At 55.1% G+C, this 17,659-nt stretch overlaps 10 non-coding genes across 10 annotated transcripts; all 10 read left to right on the top strand.

Moving 5' to 3' along the window:
* Positions 1-312: 312 nt before the first annotated feature.
* Positions 313-404, top strand: LOC132361861 (small nucleolar RNA SNORD116). The gene has a single exon (XR_009502126.1). It is a non-coding gene; the product is annotated as a small nucleolar RNA SNORD116 (small nucleolar RNA).
* Positions 405-2,832: 2,428 nt separating this feature from the next.
* LOC132361540 (small nucleolar RNA SNORD116) lies at positions 2,833-2,924 on the top strand. The gene has a single exon (XR_009501823.1). It is a non-coding gene; the product is annotated as a small nucleolar RNA SNORD116 (small nucleolar RNA).
* Positions 2,925-5,365: 2,441 nt separating this feature from the next.
* LOC132361258 (small nucleolar RNA SNORD116) lies at positions 5,366-5,457 on the top strand. The gene has a single exon (XR_009501563.1). It is a non-coding gene; the product is annotated as a small nucleolar RNA SNORD116 (small nucleolar RNA).
* A 389-nt stretch (positions 5,458-5,846) lies between these two features.
* Positions 5,847-5,938, top strand: LOC132361860 (small nucleolar RNA SNORD116). Its single transcript, XR_009502125.1, has one exon. It is a non-coding gene; the product is annotated as a small nucleolar RNA SNORD116 (small nucleolar RNA).
* Positions 5,939-8,366: 2,428 nt separating this feature from the next.
* Positions 8,367-8,458, top strand: LOC132361652 (small nucleolar RNA SNORD116). The gene has a single exon (XR_009501925.1). It is a non-coding gene; the product is annotated as a small nucleolar RNA SNORD116 (small nucleolar RNA).
* A 2,441-nt stretch (positions 8,459-10,899) lies between these two features.
* Positions 10,900-10,991, top strand: LOC132361257 (small nucleolar RNA SNORD116). Its single transcript, XR_009501562.1, has one exon. It is a non-coding gene; the product is annotated as a small nucleolar RNA SNORD116 (small nucleolar RNA).
* Positions 10,992-11,380: 389 nt separating this feature from the next.
* Positions 11,381-11,472, top strand: LOC132360959 (small nucleolar RNA SNORD116). The gene has a single exon (XR_009501276.1). It is a non-coding gene; the product is annotated as a small nucleolar RNA SNORD116 (small nucleolar RNA).
* Positions 11,473-13,900: 2,428 nt separating this feature from the next.
* On the top strand, positions 13,901-13,992 carry LOC132361656 (small nucleolar RNA SNORD116). The gene has a single exon (XR_009501929.1). It is a non-coding gene; the product is annotated as a small nucleolar RNA SNORD116 (small nucleolar RNA).
* A 2,441-nt stretch (positions 13,993-16,433) lies between these two features.
* Positions 16,434-16,525, top strand: LOC132361255 (small nucleolar RNA SNORD116). The gene has a single exon (XR_009501561.1). It is a non-coding gene; the product is annotated as a small nucleolar RNA SNORD116 (small nucleolar RNA).
* A 389-nt stretch (positions 16,526-16,914) lies between these two features.
* Positions 16,915-17,006, top strand: LOC132361859 (small nucleolar RNA SNORD116). The gene has a single exon (XR_009502124.1). It is a non-coding gene; the product is annotated as a small nucleolar RNA SNORD116 (small nucleolar RNA).
* The last annotated feature ends 653 nt before the right edge of the window (positions 17,007-17,659 follow it).

Here is a 17,659-nt window from a genome sequence, read left to right as displayed (position 1 = left end):
ATATCTCCAATGCCAATAGCTTTCTGTGTGATCCAAGGGCATCGCCTCTGGCTCGATAAGGTTCCTGGTAGAAACCTTGTGGGGGTAAACGGAACTTCTTTGAAGAAACCTAGAAGTTTGGCCATGGGGACATGTGCCGCGAGACTACACCGTCACATTCTGGGCTCTTCCTGGGGCACCCGAGCTCCGATGCCCTGAGACGTGGGTGCACTTCCTGCCCCGTGGCTCGAGTCTGGCCGCTCCCTACTGCTGAGAGGATTGAGCTTGCTGACAGTCCGCGACTTTGCACGTCCAGCCTTTGAGCAGGAGCATGGATCAGTGATGACTCCCATAAATGCATTCCTTGGAAATCTAAACAAAATGAATGAGCAATACCTACCGTCTTCTCATCCTAACTGAGGTCCAGCACGTGGCTCCCAAAGGAAAATTAGGGAGAGGTCCATGTTGCATTTGCTACTGTGGGCGTGCGCAGCAACATTGTTCAAGTGGAGGGTGGCGGGCTTCTCGTGCAGAAAGAGCCATGTGGAAAGAAGCCTGGGATGTCCATCTACGTGGGAAGGCTAAGGACAACTTGACGTCTCTGGGCACCTGAGTCTAGCCAGAACTGCTATCCCCTGCCGCGGTCAGCGTGCGGGTGCGAAAGGAAGCGTGAGCCACTGGTACTCCTCTGGCTTGCCATTGAGATCTACAGGCCACCCTCAAGCTCAGGTCGTTGCCTTGTTCCCGCAAGGAAACAGAAGTCTCTGCACTCAGGGTCAGAGAAGGAGTCCTGGCCAGGCCAGGCGTCTATGTCATGTTCAGCTTGGAAGGTGGGATATAGTTCAGGTTTGCCCTGATGGTCGGGGGAAATCAAATGGGCCACTGTCCCCGGGATTTGGGCGACGCTGATGGCGCCTCCTTGGGTTGTGTCCTGCTTGTGTGTTGTGTGTGGAGAGTTTGGAAAGTGCCTTAGGCAAATCCAGGGGATATCAAGCTACTTAGGTGAGGGGTGGATTCGTTTGGATCCTGGTGGAGAGAGCAAGGCAAGGCGAGCGGGAAATACACGGGAGAGTGTTGGCTAAGCCCACAGGCTTACTGTTGGGTGGATAGATCGGTATGGCTGGATATGTCGGTGGACATAGGGTTCCCGGAACTCTTTTGGGATATCTTCAGGAGCATTTGGAGCCCCGTGTAGGGAAGGAATACAGGTGCACATTCGTGGACCATCCCAACCTTTTCCTCTCCTTTCTCAATGTGCTTCACGGCGGGTCCTTGTTCCAGCGAATGGTGCCTTCACGGCACAGTATGGTGTCTTCTCACTGGGACCGATTTGGAGCCGTTGGGATGTTTTGTCCCTGTGTGGCCTCATTGCCCCTATGTTGAGGATGTTAAGGTGTTCCTTAGGACAGCCCAGCGTCATTGCTATACCAGGTCGGCATAGCATTCCCTGAGGTTTGGAGCTCTTCCCGGAGGTCTTTGGGCCCAACCATGCAGAAAGAAGGGAGTCGGCCGCCAAGGCAACGCTACAGGTTTAAGGGCTGGAGTGAATGTGTGCTGCAGGGGTCATTTTGTCCTGCCAACTTCTGGTGCTGCGAGCCTGTGATCTCCAGCATGCATGGCTTCAAGCCAGAGAAGCCATGCCGGTTCAAGGGTCCAGGATGTTGGGTGCGTTCTCTCATTGCACGGCTGTGGGTGACACGTTGGTTCTGGAGGACCTGGGTCTCATGGTTTCTCCAAGGTCTTGTCCTTGAAGGGGAGAATGCGAATGTGCAAGATGCTACGATAAGTTACCCAGTTGCTGCAAGTGTTTGGCCCGCCATTTTGGGCATTGGAATGGCTCCCTTGCCATTAGCTTTGGTTGCGGTCCTAGGGAAGTTCCTCTGGCTTGGCAGGAGACCAGGAAGTATGCCTGCTGGTGAGTCTCCCTTGATCAGTCCAGGGGTTCTTCAGGTGCCCTTTGTCACGGGTCCCTACGAGCCGCTTTTGATGGAGGTCGTCTTATTCAGCCAAGGGCCCTTCCCTTATGGAAGATCTCTCCCCTTGAGGGCGTGTCCACTGTGTTTAATCATAAGGGCCAAACGCGTGTTTGTTCCCATAGAGGGCACTTGCTCTTAGGCTGAGGGGGCACAGTTGTCCTGAGGGTGTCTCAGGGGATCAGGAAGACATCCTTTTGCTGTGATGGAGGGCAGATTGCTCAGGAGAGGAATTTCAGGGCCCGAGACCAGGGGGTTGTTGGTCGGTGGCACTCTTTGTCCTGATGGCCGCACGCTCTGAAGGCGCCAGTGCCACGATGCTTTCACGTTTGCCTGCGGACACACAGGCAAGATGGACAGTAAATGAAATGTTGAGGAGAGATAGAACACACAATGCTGGGTGGTATCGCCCTTTCCCTCGGTGCGCCTGTGCACCCTCCTCAAGCATGCGTGTGTTCTCTCACCCCGAGCCAGGTGGAATGCCAGGGAAGGAATGCCAGCAGCAGCCTGGGGCCATCCGTATAATCCCTGATACCCGTTGAAGTGAGGACGGTGTGGCAAGGCGAGGCCAGCCGAAGGAGTCTCAGCGGGGTGTTGGCGTGCATTCCTTGAGGATCCTGCTTTAACCCTTGTTGCGGTAAGCGACACTTCTTTGCTAAACCTAAAGGTTTGGCGATGGGAACGTGTGCACCGGGGCTACACCCTCACCTTCTGGTCTTTTCTCGGGGAACACGAGCTTTGATGCCCTGAGAACTGGCTGCATTTCCTGACCCGTGGCTCGGCTCTGCTGGCCACTTCCGTACGCTGATATGATTCAGCTCGCTGGCCGTCCCATGGTGGAATCTGCAACTTTGCATGTCCACCATTTGAGCATGTGCTTGGATCGATGATGACTCCCACAAATGCATTCCTTGGAAATCTGAACAAAATGAGTGAGAAATCCCTACCGTCTCCTCGTTGGAACTGAGGTCCAGCACGTGGCTCCCAAAAGGAAAGTAGGGAGAGGTTCACGTTGCATTTGCGGCCGTGGGTGTCTACAGCCACGTTGTTCAAATTGAGGGTTGTGGTCATCTCCTGGGGAGAAGAGCCATTGGGAAAGGAGCCTGGGATGCCAATCCAGGTGGGAAGGCTTGGGACAGCGTGCCGTCTCTGGGTTCCTTGGTCTAGCCAGGACTGCTGTCCCCTGCCACGGTTCAGCATGCAGGTAGGAGAGGAAGCGTGAGCCATTGCTCGTCCTGCCACCTGCACTTGAGTTCTACAGGCTGCCCCCACCTGCTGGTCATTGCCTTGTGGCCTCAAAGAAACAGAAGTCTGTAGGCTCAGGGTCAGAACAGGATTCCAGGCCTAGGGCAGGCTTCTTTGTCATGTTCTGCTTGGGAGACCAGATGCAGTTTAGGTTTCTCCTGCTGAGGGGAGAAATCAAATGGGCCACTGTTCCTGGGAGTTTGGCCAATCTGATGGCTCCTCCTCGGGTTGTGTCCTGCTTGTGTGTGCTGTGTGAAGGGACTGGAAAATGCCTTAGTCAAACTTGGTCACGGCAAGCTGCTTTGGTGAGGGGTGGCTCTGGCATCTTGCCGTGACACGTTGGGATCCCGGTGGAGAGAGAGTAAGGCAAGGCGAGTGAAAGAGACACGTGAGATGGCTGGCTAAGCCCACAGGTTTACTGGTGGGTGGATAGATCGACGGTGGCCATGGGGTTCCCGGAACACATTTGGGATTCCCTCAGGAGCATCTGGAGGCACGTGTAGGGAGGGAATACGGGAGCACATTTGTGGACTGTCCCGCCTCTTTCCTCTCCTTGGTCGATTTGCTTCATGGCGGGTTCTTGTGCCAGCGAATGGTTGCCTTCATGGCACAGTATGGTGTCTCCTCATGGGGGCCGATTTGGAGGCCTTGGGGTGTTTTGTCCCTGTCTGACCACGTTCCCCCTGTGTTGAAGATGTGAAGGTGTTCCTGAGGACAGCCAGGCATCGATTCTATACCCAGCCCACATAGCGTTCCCTGAGGATTGGAGCTCTACCCGGAGGTCATTGGGTGCAACCGTGCAGAAACAAGGGAGTTGGCTGCCAAGGAAAAGCTGCAGGTTTAAGGGCAGGAGAGGATGTGTGGTGTGGGTGTCATTTTTCCTGCCACCCGCTGGTGCGTCGAGACTGTGGTAACCGGCGAGCCTGGCCACAGGCTACAGAAGTCAAACCGGTTCAAGTGTCTAGGCTGTTGTCTGAGTTCTGTCGTTGCATGGCTGTGGGTAACAAGTTGCTTGTAGAGGACCTGGGCCTCAGGGTTTCCCCAATGTCACGCCACTGATGAGGGTGAAAGTACCAGACACCACTGCAAGTTACACAATTGCTGCAAGTGTTTGCCCCGCCACGTTGGGCGTCGGAATGATTCTGATGCCATTAGCTTTGTGCGTGGGCCAAGTGTTGGTGGCCAGTCTTGGCAGCAGGCCAGGAAGTATGGCTGCAGGTGAATCTCCATTGTTCAGTCCAGGAGTTTCTCTGGTGCGTTTTGTCACTGGTCCCTACAAGCGGCTTTTGTTGGAGGTCGTCCCATTTGGCCAAGGGCCGTTCCCTTGTGGAAGATCTCAGGGACCACATTTCCCCTTGAGGGTGAATCCATTGTGTGGAAGCGTATGCGCCAGGAGTGGTTTGGTTCCCCAGAGGGCAGTGGCTTTTACGCTGAGTAATCCCAGTTCCCCTGAGGGTGTCTCAGCAGTTCAGGATGACATCCTTATGCTGTGTCGGCGGGGAGGTGGCTCAGGCAGGAACGTTCAAGGCCCATACCGGGGGGATGATGGACGGCCGTGCTCTTTGTGCTGATGCCCGTGCGCTCTGAAGGCATCTGTGCCACGATGCATTCACGTTTGGCTGTGGACACACAGACATGATGGACTGCAAATGAAATGTTGAGGGGAGATATAGCGCACATCGGTGGGCGGTATCACCCTTTGCCTCTGTGCGCCCGTTCACTTTTCTCAAACATCCCTGTGTTCTGTCACCCTGAGGCATGTGGTGGAGTGCCAGGGAACAAACACCTGCAGCAGCATTGGGCCCTCTGTATAGTCCATGATACCTGGCGAAGTGAGGAGAGTGCGGCAAGGTGAGGCAAGTCAAGGCAAAAGAGTCTCAGCGTGGTTTTGGCGTGAAGTCCTTGAGGATCCTCGTAGGAACCTTGTGGTGGTGAGTGGAACTTCTTTGCAGAAACCTAGATGTTTGGCCACGGGGACTTGTGCACTGAGACTACACCCTCACCTTCTTGGCTCTTGCAGGGGAACCCCAGATCTGATGCCATGATCCTTAGCTCCATTTGCAGCCCCGTGGGTCGCCTCTGGCCACTCCTGACTGCTGACATGATTGAGATCGGTGGCTGCCCCGCGGTGGAGCCTGCGACTTTGAACGTGCAGCCTTTGAGCAGGTGGATTGATGATGACTCCCATAAATGCACTGCTTGGAACTCTGAACAAATGAATGGGTCTCAGGTTTCTCCGCGGTCATGTCACTGACGGGCCTGGGGGCGAAAATACAAGGCGCCAGGGCAAGTAACCCAGTTGCTGCAAGGGTTTGCCCTGCCAGTTTGGGCATTGGAATATCTCCAATGCCAATAGCTTTCTGTGTGATCCAAGGGCATCGCCTCTGGCTCGATAAGGTTCCTGGTAGAAACCTTGTGGGGGTAAACGGAACTTCTTTGAAGAAACCTAGAAGTTTGGCCATGGGGACATGTGCCGCGAGACTACACCGTCACATTCTGGGCTCTTCCTGGGGCACCCGAGCTCCGATGCCCTGAGACGTGGGTGCACTTCCTGCCCCGTGGCTCGAGTCTGGCCGCTCCCTACTGCTGAGAGGATTGAGCTTGCTGACAGTCCGCGACTTTGCACGTCCAGCCTTTGAGCAGGAGCATGGATCAGTGATGACTCCCATAAATGCATTCCTTGGAAATCTAAACAAAATGAATGAGCAATACCTACCGTCTTCTCATCCTAACTGAGGTCCAGCACGTGGCTCCCAAAGGAAAATTAGGGAGAGGTCCATGTTGCATTTGCTACTGTGGGCGTGCGCAGCAACATTGTTCAAGTGGAGGGTGGCGGGCTTCTCGTGCAGAAAGAGCCATGTGGAAAGAAGCCTGGGATGTCCATCTACGTGGGAAGGCTAAGGACAACTTGACGTCTCTGGGCACCTGAGTCTAGCCAGAACTGCTATCCCCTGCCGCGGTCAGCGTGCGGGTGCGAAAGGAAGCGTGAGCCACTGGTACTCCTCTGGCTTGCCATTGAGATCTACAGGCCACCCTCAAGCTCAGGTCGTTGCCTTGTTCCCGCAAGGAAACAGAAGTCTCTGCACTCAGGGTCAGAGAAGGAGTCCTGGCCAGGCCAGGCGTCTATGTCATGTTCAGCTTGGAAGGTGGGATATAGTTCAGGTTTGCCCTGATGGTCGGGGGAAATCAAATGGGCCACTGTCCCCGGGATTTGGGCGACGCTGATGGCGCCTCCTTGGGTTGTGTCCTGCTTGTGTGTTGTGTGTGGAGAGTTTGGAAAGTGCCTTAGGCAAATCCAGGGGATATCAAGCTACTTAGGTGAGGGGTGGATTCGTTTGGATCCTGGTGGAGAGAGCAAGGCAAGGCGAGCGGGAAATACACGGGAGAGTGTTGGCTAAGCCCACAGGCTTACTGTTGGGTGGATAGATCGGTATGGCTGGATATGTCGGTGGACATAGGGTTCCCGGAACTCTTTTGGGATATCTTCAGGAGCATTTGGAGCCCCGTGTAGGGAAGGAATACAGGTGCACATTCGTGGACCATCCCAACCTTTTCCTCTCCTTTCTCAATGTGCTTCACGGCGGGTCCTTGTTCCAGCGAATGGTGCCTTCACGGCACAGTATGGTGTCTTCTCACTGGGACCGATTTGGAGCCGTTGGGATGTTTTGTCCCTGTGTGGCCTCATTGCCCCTATGTTGAGGATGTTAAGGTGTTCCTTAGGACAGCCCAGCGTCATTGCTATACCAGGTCGGCATAGCATTCCCTGAGGTTTGGAGCTCTTCCCGGAGGTCTTTGGGCCCAACCATGCAGAAAGAAGGGAGTCGGCCGCCAAGGCAACGCTACAGGTTTAAGGGCTGGAGTGAATGTGTGCTGCAGGGGTCATTTTGTCCTGCCACCTTCTGGTGCTGCGAGCCTGTGATCTCCAGCATGCATGGCTTCAAGCCAGAGAAGCCATGCCGGTTCAAGGGTCCAGGATGTTGGGTGCGTTCTCTCATTGCACGGCTCTGGGTGACACGTTGGTTCTGGAGGACCTGGGTCTCATGGTTTCTCCAAGGTCTTGTCCTTGAAGGGAAGAATGCGAATGTGCAAGGTGCTACGATAAGTTACCCAGTTGCTGCAAGTGTTTGGCCCGCCATTTTGGGCATTGGAATGGCTCCCTTGCCATTAGCTTTGGTTGCGGTCCTAGGGAAGTTCCTCTGGCTTGGCAGGAGACCAGGAAGTATGCCTGCTGGTGAGTCTCCCTTGATCAGTCCAGGGGTTCTTCAGGTGCCCTTTGTCACGGGTCCCTACGAGCCGCTTTTGATGGAGGTCGTCTTATTCAGCCAAGGGCCCTTCCCTTATGGAAGATCTCTCCCCTTGAGGGCGTGTCCACTGTGTTTAATCATAAGGGCCAAACGCGTGTTTGTTCCCATAGAGGGCACTTGCTCTTAGGCTGAGGGGGCACAGTTGTCCTGAGGGTGTCTCAGGGGATCAGGAAGACATCCTTTTGCTGTGATGGAGGGCAGATTGCTCAGGAGAGGAATTTCAGGGCCCGAGACCAGGGGGTTGTTGGTCGGTGGCACTCTTTGTCCTGATGGCCGCACGCTCTGAAGGCGCCAGTGCCACGATGCTTTCACGTTTGCCTGCGGACACACAGGCAAGATGGACAGTAAATGAAATGTTGAGGAGAGATAGAACACACAATGCTGGGTGGTATCGCCCTTTCCCTCGGTGCGCCTGTGCACCCTCCTCAAGCATGCGTGTGTTCTCTCACCCCGAGCCAGGTGGAATGCCAGGGAAGGAATGCCAGCAGCAGCCTGGGGCCATCCGTATAATCCCTGATACCCGTTGAAGTGAGGACGGTGTGGCAAGGCGAGGCCAGCCGAAGGAGTCTCAGCGGGGTGTTGGCGTGCATTCCTTGAGGATCCTGCTTTAACCCTTGTTGCGGTAAGCGACACTTCTTTGCTAAACCTAAAGGTTTGGCGATGGGAACGTGTGCACCGGGGCTACACCCTCACCTTCTGGTCTTTTCTCGGGGAACACGAGCTTTGATGCCCTGAGAACTGGCTGCATTTCCTGACCCGTGGCTCGGCTCTGCTGGCCACTTCCGTACGCTGATATGATTCAGCTCGCTGGCCGTCCCATGGTGGAATCTGCAACTTTGCATGTCCACCGTTTGAGCATGTGCTTGGATCGATGATGACTCCCACAAATGCATTCCTTGGAAATCTGAACAAAATGAGTGAGAAATCCCTACCATCTCCTCGTTGGAACTGAGGTCCAGCACGTGGCTCCCAAAAGGAAAGTAGGGAGAGGTTCACGTTGCATTTGCGGCCGTGGGTGTCTACAGCCACGTTGTTCAAATTGAGGGTTGTGGTCATCTCCTGGGGAGAAGAGCCATTGGGAAAGGAGCCTGGGATGCCAATCCAGGTGGGAAGGCTTGGGACAGCGTGCCGTCTCTGGGTTCCTTGGTCTAGCCAGGACTGCTGTCCCCTGCCACGGTTCAGCATGCAGGTAGGAGAGGAAGCGTGAGCCATTGCTCGTCCTGCCACCTGCACTTGAGTTCTACAGGCTGCCCCCACCTGCTGGTCATTGCCTTGTGGCCTCAAAGAAACAGAAGTCTGTAGGCTCAGGGTCAGAACAGGATTCCAGGCCTAGGGCAGGCTTCTTTGTCATGTTCTGCTTGGGAGACCAGATGCAGTTTAGGTTTCTCCTGCTGAGGGGAGAAATCAAATGGGCCACTGTTCCTGGGAGTTTGGCCAATCTGATGGCTCCTCCTCGGGTTGTGTCCTGCTTGTGTGTGCTGTGTGAAGGGGCTGGAAAATGCCTTAGTCAAACTTGGTCACGGCAAGCTTCTTTGGTGAGGGGTGGCTCTGGCATCTTGCCGTGACACGTTGGGATCCCGGTGGAGAGAGAGTAAGGCAAGGCGAGTGAAAGAGACACGTGAGATGGCTGGCTAAGCCCACAGGTTTACTGGTGGGTGGATAGATCGACGGTGGCCATGGGGTTCCCGGAACACATTTGGGATTCCCTCAGGAGCATCTGGAGGCACGTGTAGGGAGGGAATACGGGAGCACATTTGTGGACTGTCCCGCCTCTTTCCTCTCCCTGGTCGATTTGCTTCATGGCGGGTTCTTGTGCCAGCGAATGGTTGCCTTCATGGCACAGTATGGTGTCTCCTCATGGGGGCCGATTTGGAGGCCTTGGGGTGTTTTGTCCCTGTCTGACCACGTTCCCCCTGTGTTGAAGATGTGAAGGTGTTCCTGAGGACAGCCAGGCATCGATTCTATACCCAGCCCACATAGCGTTCCCTGAGGATTGGAGCTCTACCCGGAGGTCATTGGGTGCAACCGTGCAGAAACAAGGGAGTTGGCTGCCAAGGAAAAGCTGCAGGTTTAAGGGCAGGAGAGGATGTGTGGTGTGGGTGTCATTTTTCCTGCCACCCGCTGGTGCGTCGAGACTGTGGTAACCGGCGAGCCTGGCCACAGGCTACAGAAGTCATACCGGTTCAAGTGTCTAGGCTGTTGTCTGAGTTCTGTCGTTGCATGGCTGTGGGTAACAAGTTGCTTGTAGAGGACCTGGGCCTCAGGGTTTCCCCAATGTCACGCCACTGATGAGGGTGAAAGTACCAGACACCACTGCAAGTTACACAATTGCTGCAAGTGTTTGCCCCGCCACGTTGGGCGTCGGAATGATTCTGATGCCATTAGCTTTGTGCGTGGGCCAAGTGTTGGTGGCCAGTCTTGGCAGCAGGCCAGGAAGTCTGGCTGCAGGTGAATCTCCATTGTTCAGTCCAGGAGTTTCTCTGGTGCGTTTTGTCACTGGTCCCTACAAGCGGCTTTTGTTGGAGGTCGTCCCATTTGGCCAAGGGCCGTTCCCTTGTGGAAGATCTCAGGGACCACATTTCCCCTTGAGGGTGAATCCATTGTGTGGAAGCGTATGCGCCAGGAGTGGTTTGGTTCCCCAGAGGGCAGTGGCTTTTACGCTGAGTAATCCCAGTTCCCCTGAGGGTGTCTCAGCAGTTCAGGATGACATCCTTATGCTGTGTCGGCGGGGAGGTGGCTCAGGCAGGAACGTTCAAGGCCCATACCGGGGGGTTGATGGACGGCCGTGCTCTTTGTGCTGATGCCCGTGCGCTCTGAAGGCATCTGTGCCACGATGCATTCACGTTTGGCTGTGGACACACAGACATGATGGACTGCACATGAAATGCTGAGGGGAGATATAGCGCACATCGGTGGGCGGTATCACCCTTTGCCTCTGTGCGCCCGTTCACTTTTCTCAAACATCCCTGTGTTCTGTCACCCTGAGGCATGTGGTGGAGTGCCAGGGAACAAACACCTGCAGCAGCATTGGGCCCTCTGTATAGTCCATGATACCTGGCGAAGTGAGGAGAGTGCGGCAAGGTGAGGCAAGTCAAGGCAAAAGAGTCTCAGCGTGGTTTTGGTGTGAAGTCCTTGAGGCTCCTCGTAGGAACCTTGTGGTGGTGAGTGGAACTTCTTTGCAGAAACCTAGATGTTTGGCCACGGGGACTTGTGCACTGAGACTACACCCTCACCTTCTTGGCTCTTGCAGGGGAACCCCAGATCTGATGCCATGATCCTTAGCTCCATTTGCAGCCCCGTGGGTCGCCTCTGGCCACTCCTGACTGCTGACATGATTGAGATCGGTGGCTGCCCCGCCCTGGAGCCTGTGACTTTGAACGTGCAGCCTTTGAGCAGGTGGATTGATGATGACTCCCATAAATGCACTGCTTGGAACTCTGAACAAATGAATGGGTCTCAGGTTTCTCCGCGGTCATGTCACTGACGGGCCTGGGGGCGAAAATACAAGGCGCCAGGGCAAGTAACCCAGTTGCTGCAAGGGTTTGCCCTGCCAGTTTGGGCATTGGAATATCTCCAATGCCAATAGCTTTCTGTGTGATCCAAGGGCATCGCCTCTGGCTCGACAAGGTTCCTGGTAGAAACCTTGTGGGGGTAAACGGAACTTCTTTGAAGAAACCTAGAAGTTTGGCCACGGGGACTTGTGCCGCGAGACTACACCGTCACATTCTGGGCTCTTCCTGGGGCACCCGAGCTCCGATGCCCTGAGACGTGGGTGCACTTCCTGCCCCGTGGCTCGAGTCTGGCCGCTCCCTACTGCTGAGAGGATTGAGCTTGCTGACAGTCCGCGACTTTGCACGTCCAGCCTTTGAGCAGGAGCGTGGATCAGTGAGGACTCCCATAAATGCATTCCTTGGAAATCTAAACAGAATGAATGAGCAATACCTACCGTCTTCTCATCCTAACTGAGGTCCAGCACGTGGCTCCCAAAGGAAAATTAGGGAGAGGTCCATGTTGCATTTGCTACTGTGGGCGTGCGCAGCAACATTGTTCAAGTGGAGGGTGGCGGGCTTCTCGTGCAGAAAGAGCCATGTGGAAAGGAGCCTGGGATGTCCATCTACGTGGGAAGGCTAAGGACAACTTGACGTCTCTGGGCACCTGAGTCTAGCCAGAACTGCTATCCCCTGCCGCGGTCAGCGTGCGGGTGCGAAAGGAAGTGTGAGCCACTGGTACTCCTCTGGCTTGCCATTGAGATCTACAGGCCACCCTCAAGCTCAGGTCGTTGCCTTGTTCCCGCAAGGAAACAGAAGTCTCTGCGCTCACGGTCAGAGAAAGAGTCCTGGCCAGGCCAGGCGTCTATGTCATGTTCAGCTTGGGAGGTGGGATATAGTTCAGGTTTGCCCTGATGGTCGGGGGAAATCAAATGGGCCACTGTCCCCGGAATTTGGGCGACGCTGATGCCACCTCCTTGGGTTGTGTCCTGCTTGTGTGTTGTGTGTGGAGAGTTTGGAAAATGCCTTAGGCAAATCCAGGGGATATCAAGCTACTTAGGTGAGGGGTGGGTTCGTTTGGATCCTGGTGGAGAGAGCAAGGCAAGGCGAGCGGGAAATACACGGGAGAGTGTTGGCTAAGCCCACAGGCTTACTGTTGGGTGGATAGATCGGTATGGGTGGATATGTCGGTGGACATAGGGTTCCCGGAACTCTTTTGGGATATCTTCAGGAGCATTTGGAGCCCCGTGTAGGGAAGGAATACAGGTGCACATTCGTGGACCATCCCAACCTTTTCCTCTCCTTTCTCAATGTGCTTCACGGCGGGTCCTTGTTCCAGCGAATGGTGCCTTCACGGCACAGTATGGTGTCTTCTCACTGGGACCGATTTGGAGCCGTTGGGATGTTTTGTCCCTGTGTGGCCTCATTGCCCCTATGTTGAGGATGTTAAGGTGTTCCTTAGGACAGCCCAGCGTCATTGCTATACCAGGTCGGCATAGCATTCCCTGAGGTTTGGAGCTCTTCCCGGAGGTCTTTTGGCCCAACCATGCAGAAAGAAGGGAGTCGGCCGCCAAGGCAACGCTACAGGTTTAAGGGCTGGAGTGAATGTGTGCTGCAGGGGTCATTTTGTCCTGCCACCTTCTGGTGCTGCGAGCCTGTGATCTCCAGCATGCATGGCTTCAAGCCAGAGAAGCCATGCCGGTTCAAGGGTCCAGGATGTTGGGTGCGTTCTCTCATTGCACGGCTCTGGGTGACACGTTGGTTCTGGAGGACCTGGGTCTCATGGTTTCTCCAAGGTCTTGTCCTTGAAGGGGAGAATGCGAATGTGCAAGGTGCTACGATAAGTTACCCAGTTGCTGCAAGTGTTTGGCCCGCCATTTTGGGCATTGGAATGGCTCCCTTGCCATTAGCTTTGGTTGCGGTCCTAGGGAAGTTCCTCTGGCTTGGCAGGAGACCAGGAAGTATGCCTGCTGGTGAGTCTCCCTTGATCAGTCCAGGGGTTCTTCAGGTGCCCTTTGTCACGGGTCCCTACGAGCCGCTTTTGATGGAGGTCGTCTTATTCAGCCAAGGGCCCTTCCCTTATGGAAGATCTCTCCCCTTGAGGGCGTGTCCACTGTGTTTAATCATAAGGGCCAAACGCGTGTTTGTTCCCATAGAGGGCACTTGCTCTTAGGCTGAGGGGGCACAGTTGTCCTGAGGGTGTCTCAGGGGATCAGGAAGACATCCTTTTGCTGTGATGGAGGGCAGATTGCTCAGGAGAGGAATTTCAGGGCCCGAGACCAGGGGGTTGTTGGTCGGTGGCACTCTTTGTCCTGATGGCCGCACGCTCTGAAGGCGCCAGTGCCACGATGCTTTCACGTTTGCCTGCGGACACACAGGCAAGATGGACAGTAAATGAAATGTTGAGGAGAGATAGAACACACAATGCTGGGTGGTATCGCCCTTTCCCTCGGTGCGCCTGTGCACCCTCCTCAAGCATGCGTGTGTTCTCTCACCCCGAGCCAGGTGGAATGCCAGGGAAGGAATGCCAGCAGCAGCCTGGGGCCATCCGTATAATCCCTGATACCCGTTGAAGTGAGGACGGTGTGGCAAGGCGAGGCCAGCCGAAGGAGTCTCAGAGGGGTGTTGGCGTGCATTCCTTGAGGATCCTGCTTTAACCCTTGTTGCGGTAAGTGACACTTCTTTGCTAAACCTAAAGGTTTGGCGATGGGAACGTGTGCACCGGGGCTACACCCTCACCTTCTGGTCTTTTCTCGGGGAACACGAGCTTTGATGCCCTGAGAACTGGCTGCATTTCCTGACCCGTGGCTCGGCTCTGCTGGCCACTTCCGTACGCTGATATGATTCAGCTCGCTGGCCGTCCCATGGTGGAATCTGCAACTTTGCATGTCCACCGTTTGAGCATGTGCTTGGATCCATGATGACTCCCACAAATGCATTCCTTGGAAATCTGAACAAAATGAGTGAGAAATCCCTACCGTCTCCTCGTTGGAACTGAGGTCCAGCACGTGGCTCCCCAAAGGAAAGTAGGGAGAGGTTCACGTTGCATTTGCGGCCGTGGGTGTCTACAGCCACGTTGTTCAAGTTGAGGGTTGTGGTCATCTCCTGGGGAGAAGAGCCATTGGGAAAGGAGCCTGGGATGCCAATCCAGGTGGGAAGGCTTGGGACAGCGTGCCGTCTCTGGGTTCCTTGGTCTAGCCAGGACTGCTGTCCCCTGCCACGGTTCAGCATGCAGGTAGGAGAGGAAGCGTGAGCCATTGCTCGTCCTGCCACCTGCACTTGAGTTCTACAGGCTGCCCCCACCTGCTGGTCATTGCCTTGTGGCCTCAAAGAAACAGAAGTCTGTAGGCTCAGGGTCAGAACAGGATTCCAGGCCTAGGGCAGGCTTCTTTGTCATGTTCTGCTTGGGAGACCAGATGCAGTTTAGGTTTCTCCTGCTGAGGGGAGAAATCAAATGGGCCACTGTTCCTGGGAGTTTGGCCAATCTGATGGCTCCTCCTCGGGTTGTGTCCTGCTTGTGTGTGCTGTGTGAAGGGGCTGGAAAATGCCTTAGTCAAACTTGGTCACGGCAAGCTTCTTTGGTGAGGGGTGGCTCTGGCATCTTGCCGTGACACGTTGGGATCCCGGTGGAGAGAGAGTAAGGCAAGGCGAGTGAAAGAGACACGTGAGATGGCTGGCTAAGCCCACAGGTTTACTGGTGGGTGGATAGATCGACGGTGGCCATGGGGTTCCCGGAACACATTTGGGATTCCCTCAGGAGCATCTGGAGGCACGTGTAGGGAGGGAATACGGGAGCACATTTGTGGACTGTCCCGCCTCTTTCCTCTCCTTGGTCGATTTGCTTCATGGCGGGTTCTTGTGCCAGCAAATGGTTGCCTTCATGGCACAGTATGGTGTCTCCTCATGGGGGCCGATTTGGAGGCCTTGGGGTGTTTTGTCCCTGTCTGACCACGTTCCCCCTGTGTTGAAGATGTGAAGGTGTTCCTGAGGACAGCCAGGCATCGATTCTATACCCAGCCCACATAGCGTTCCCTGAGGATTGGAGCTCTACCCGGAGGTCATTGGGTGCAACCGTGCAGAAACAAGGGAGTTGGCTGCCAAGGAAAAGCTGCAGGTTTAAGGGCAGGAGAGGATGTGTGGTGTGGGTGTCATTTTTCCTGCCACCCGCTGGTGCGTCGAGACTGTGGTAACCGGCGAGCCTGGCCACAGGCTACAGAAGTCATACCGGTTCAAGTGTCTAGGCTGTTGTCTGAGTTCTGTCGTTGCATGGCTGTGGGTAACAAGTTGCTTGTAGAGGACCTGGGCCTCAGGGTTTCCCCAATGTCACGCCACTGATGAGGGTGAAAGTACCAGACACCACTGCAAGTTACACAATTGCTGCAAGTGTTTGCCCCGCCACGTTGGGCGTCGGAATGATTCTGATGCCATTAGCTTTGTGCGTGGGCCAAGTGTTGGTGGCCAGTCTTGGCAGCAGGCCAGGAAGTCTGGCTGCAGGTGAATCTCCATTGTTCAGTCCAGGAGTTTCTCTGGTGCGTTTTGTCACTGGTCCCTACAAGCGGCTTTTGTTGGAGGTCGTCCCATTTGGCCAAGGGCCGTTCCCTTGTGGAAGATCTCAGGGACCACATTTCCCCTTGAGGGTGAATCCATTGTGTGGAAGCGTATGCGCCAGGAGTGGTTTGGTTCCCCAGAGGGCAGTGGCTTTTACGCTGAGTAATCCCAGTTCCCCTGAGGGTGTCTCAGCAGTTCAGGATGACATCCTTATGCTGTGTCGGCGGGGAGGTGGCTCAGGCAGGAACGTTCAAGGCCCATACCGGGGGGTTGATGGACGGCCGTGCTCTTTGTGCTGATGCCCGTGCGCTCTGAAGGCATCTGTGCCACGATGCATTCACGTTTGGCTGTGGACACACAGACATGATGGACTGCAAATGAAATGCTGAGGGGAGATATAGCGCACATCGGTGGGCGGTATCACCCTTTGCCTCTGTGCGCCCGTTCACTTTTCTCAAACATCCCTGTGTTCTGTCACCCTGAGGCATGTGGTGGAGTGCCAGGGAACAAACACCTGCAGCAGCATTGGGCCCTCTGTATAGTCCATGATACCTGGCGAAGTGAGGAGAGTGCGGCAAGGTGAGGCAAGTCAAGGCAAAAGAGTCTCAGCGTGGTTTTGGCGTGAAGTCCTTGAGGCTCCTCGTAGGAACCTTGTGGTGGTGAGTGGAACTTCTTTGCAGAAACCTAGATGTTTGGCCACGGGGACTTGTGCACTGAGACTACACCCTCACCTTCTTGGCTCTTGCAGGGGAACCCCAGATCTGATGCCATGATCCTTAGCTCCATTTGCAGCCCCGTGGGTCGCCTCTGGCCACTCCTGACTGCTGACATGATTGAGATCGGTGGCTGCCCCGCGGTGGAGCCTGCGACTTTGAACGTGCAGCCTTTGAGCAGGTGGATTGATGATGACTCCCATAAATGCACTGCTTGGAACTCTGAACAAATGAATGGGTCTCAGGTTTCTCCGCGGTCATGTCACTGACGGGCCTGGGGGCGAAAATACAAGGCGCCAGGGCAAGTAACCCAGTTGCTGCAAGGGATTGCCCTGCCAGTTTGGGCATTGGAATATCTCCAATGCCAATAGCTTTCTGTGTGATCCAAGGGCATCGCCTCTGACTCGAAAAGGTTCCTGGTAGAAACCTTGTGGGGGTAAACGGAACTTCTTTGAAGAAACCTAGAAGTTTGGCCATGGGGACTTGTGCCGCGAGACTACACCGTCACATTCTGGGCTCTTCCTGGGGCACCCGAGCTCCGATGCCCTGAGACGTGGGTGCACTTCCTGCCCCGTGGCTCGAGTCTGGCCGCTCCCTACTGCTGAGAGGATTGAGCTTGCTGACAGTCCGCGACTTTGCACGTCCAGCCTTTGAGCAGGAGCGTGGATCAGTGATGACTCCCATAAATGCATTCCTTGGAAATCTAAACAAAATGAATGAGCAATACCTACCGTCTTCTCATCCTAACTGAGGTCCAGCACGTGGCTCCCAAAGGAAAATTAGGGAGAGGTCCATGTTGCATTTGCTACTGTGGGCGTGCGCAGCAACATTGTTCAAGTGGAGGGTGGCGGGCTTCTCGTGCAGAAAGAGCCATGTGGAAAGGAGCCTGGGATGTCCATCTACGTGGGAAGGCTAAGGACAACTTGACGTCTCTGGGCACCTGAGTCTAGCCAGAACTGCTATCCCCTGCCGCGGTCAGCGTGCGGGTGCGAAAGGAAGCGTGAGCCACTGGTACTCCTCTGGCTTGCCATTGAGATCTACAGGCCACCCTCAAGCTCAGGTCGTTGCCTTGTTCCCGCAAGGAAACAGAAGTCTCTGCACTCAGGGTCAGAGAAGGAGTCCTGGCCAGGCCAGGCGTCTATGTCAGGTTCAGCTTGGGAGGTGGGATATAGTTCAGGTTTGCCCTGATGGTCGGGGGAAATCAAATGGGCCACTGTCCCCGGGATTTGGGCGACGCTGATGGCGCCTCCTTGGGTTGTGTCCTGCTTGTGTGTTGTGTGTGGAGAGTTTGGAAAGTGCCTTAGGCAAATCCAGGGGATATCAAGCTACTTAGGTGAGGGGTGGATTCGTTTGGATCCTGGTGGAGAGAGCAAGGCAAGGCGAGCGGGAAATACACGGGAGAGTGTTGG

This window comes from Balaenoptera ricei, chromosome 2, assembly GCF_028023285.1.
Source record: "Balaenoptera ricei isolate mBalRic1 chromosome 2, mBalRic1.hap2, whole genome shotgun sequence".
Classification (NCBI taxonomy): Eukaryota; Metazoa; Chordata; class Mammalia; order Artiodactyla; family Balaenopteridae; genus Balaenoptera; species Balaenoptera ricei.
The sequence above is the reverse complement of the archived record's forward strand: the minus strand, read 5'-3'. Positions and strand labels throughout refer to the sequence as shown.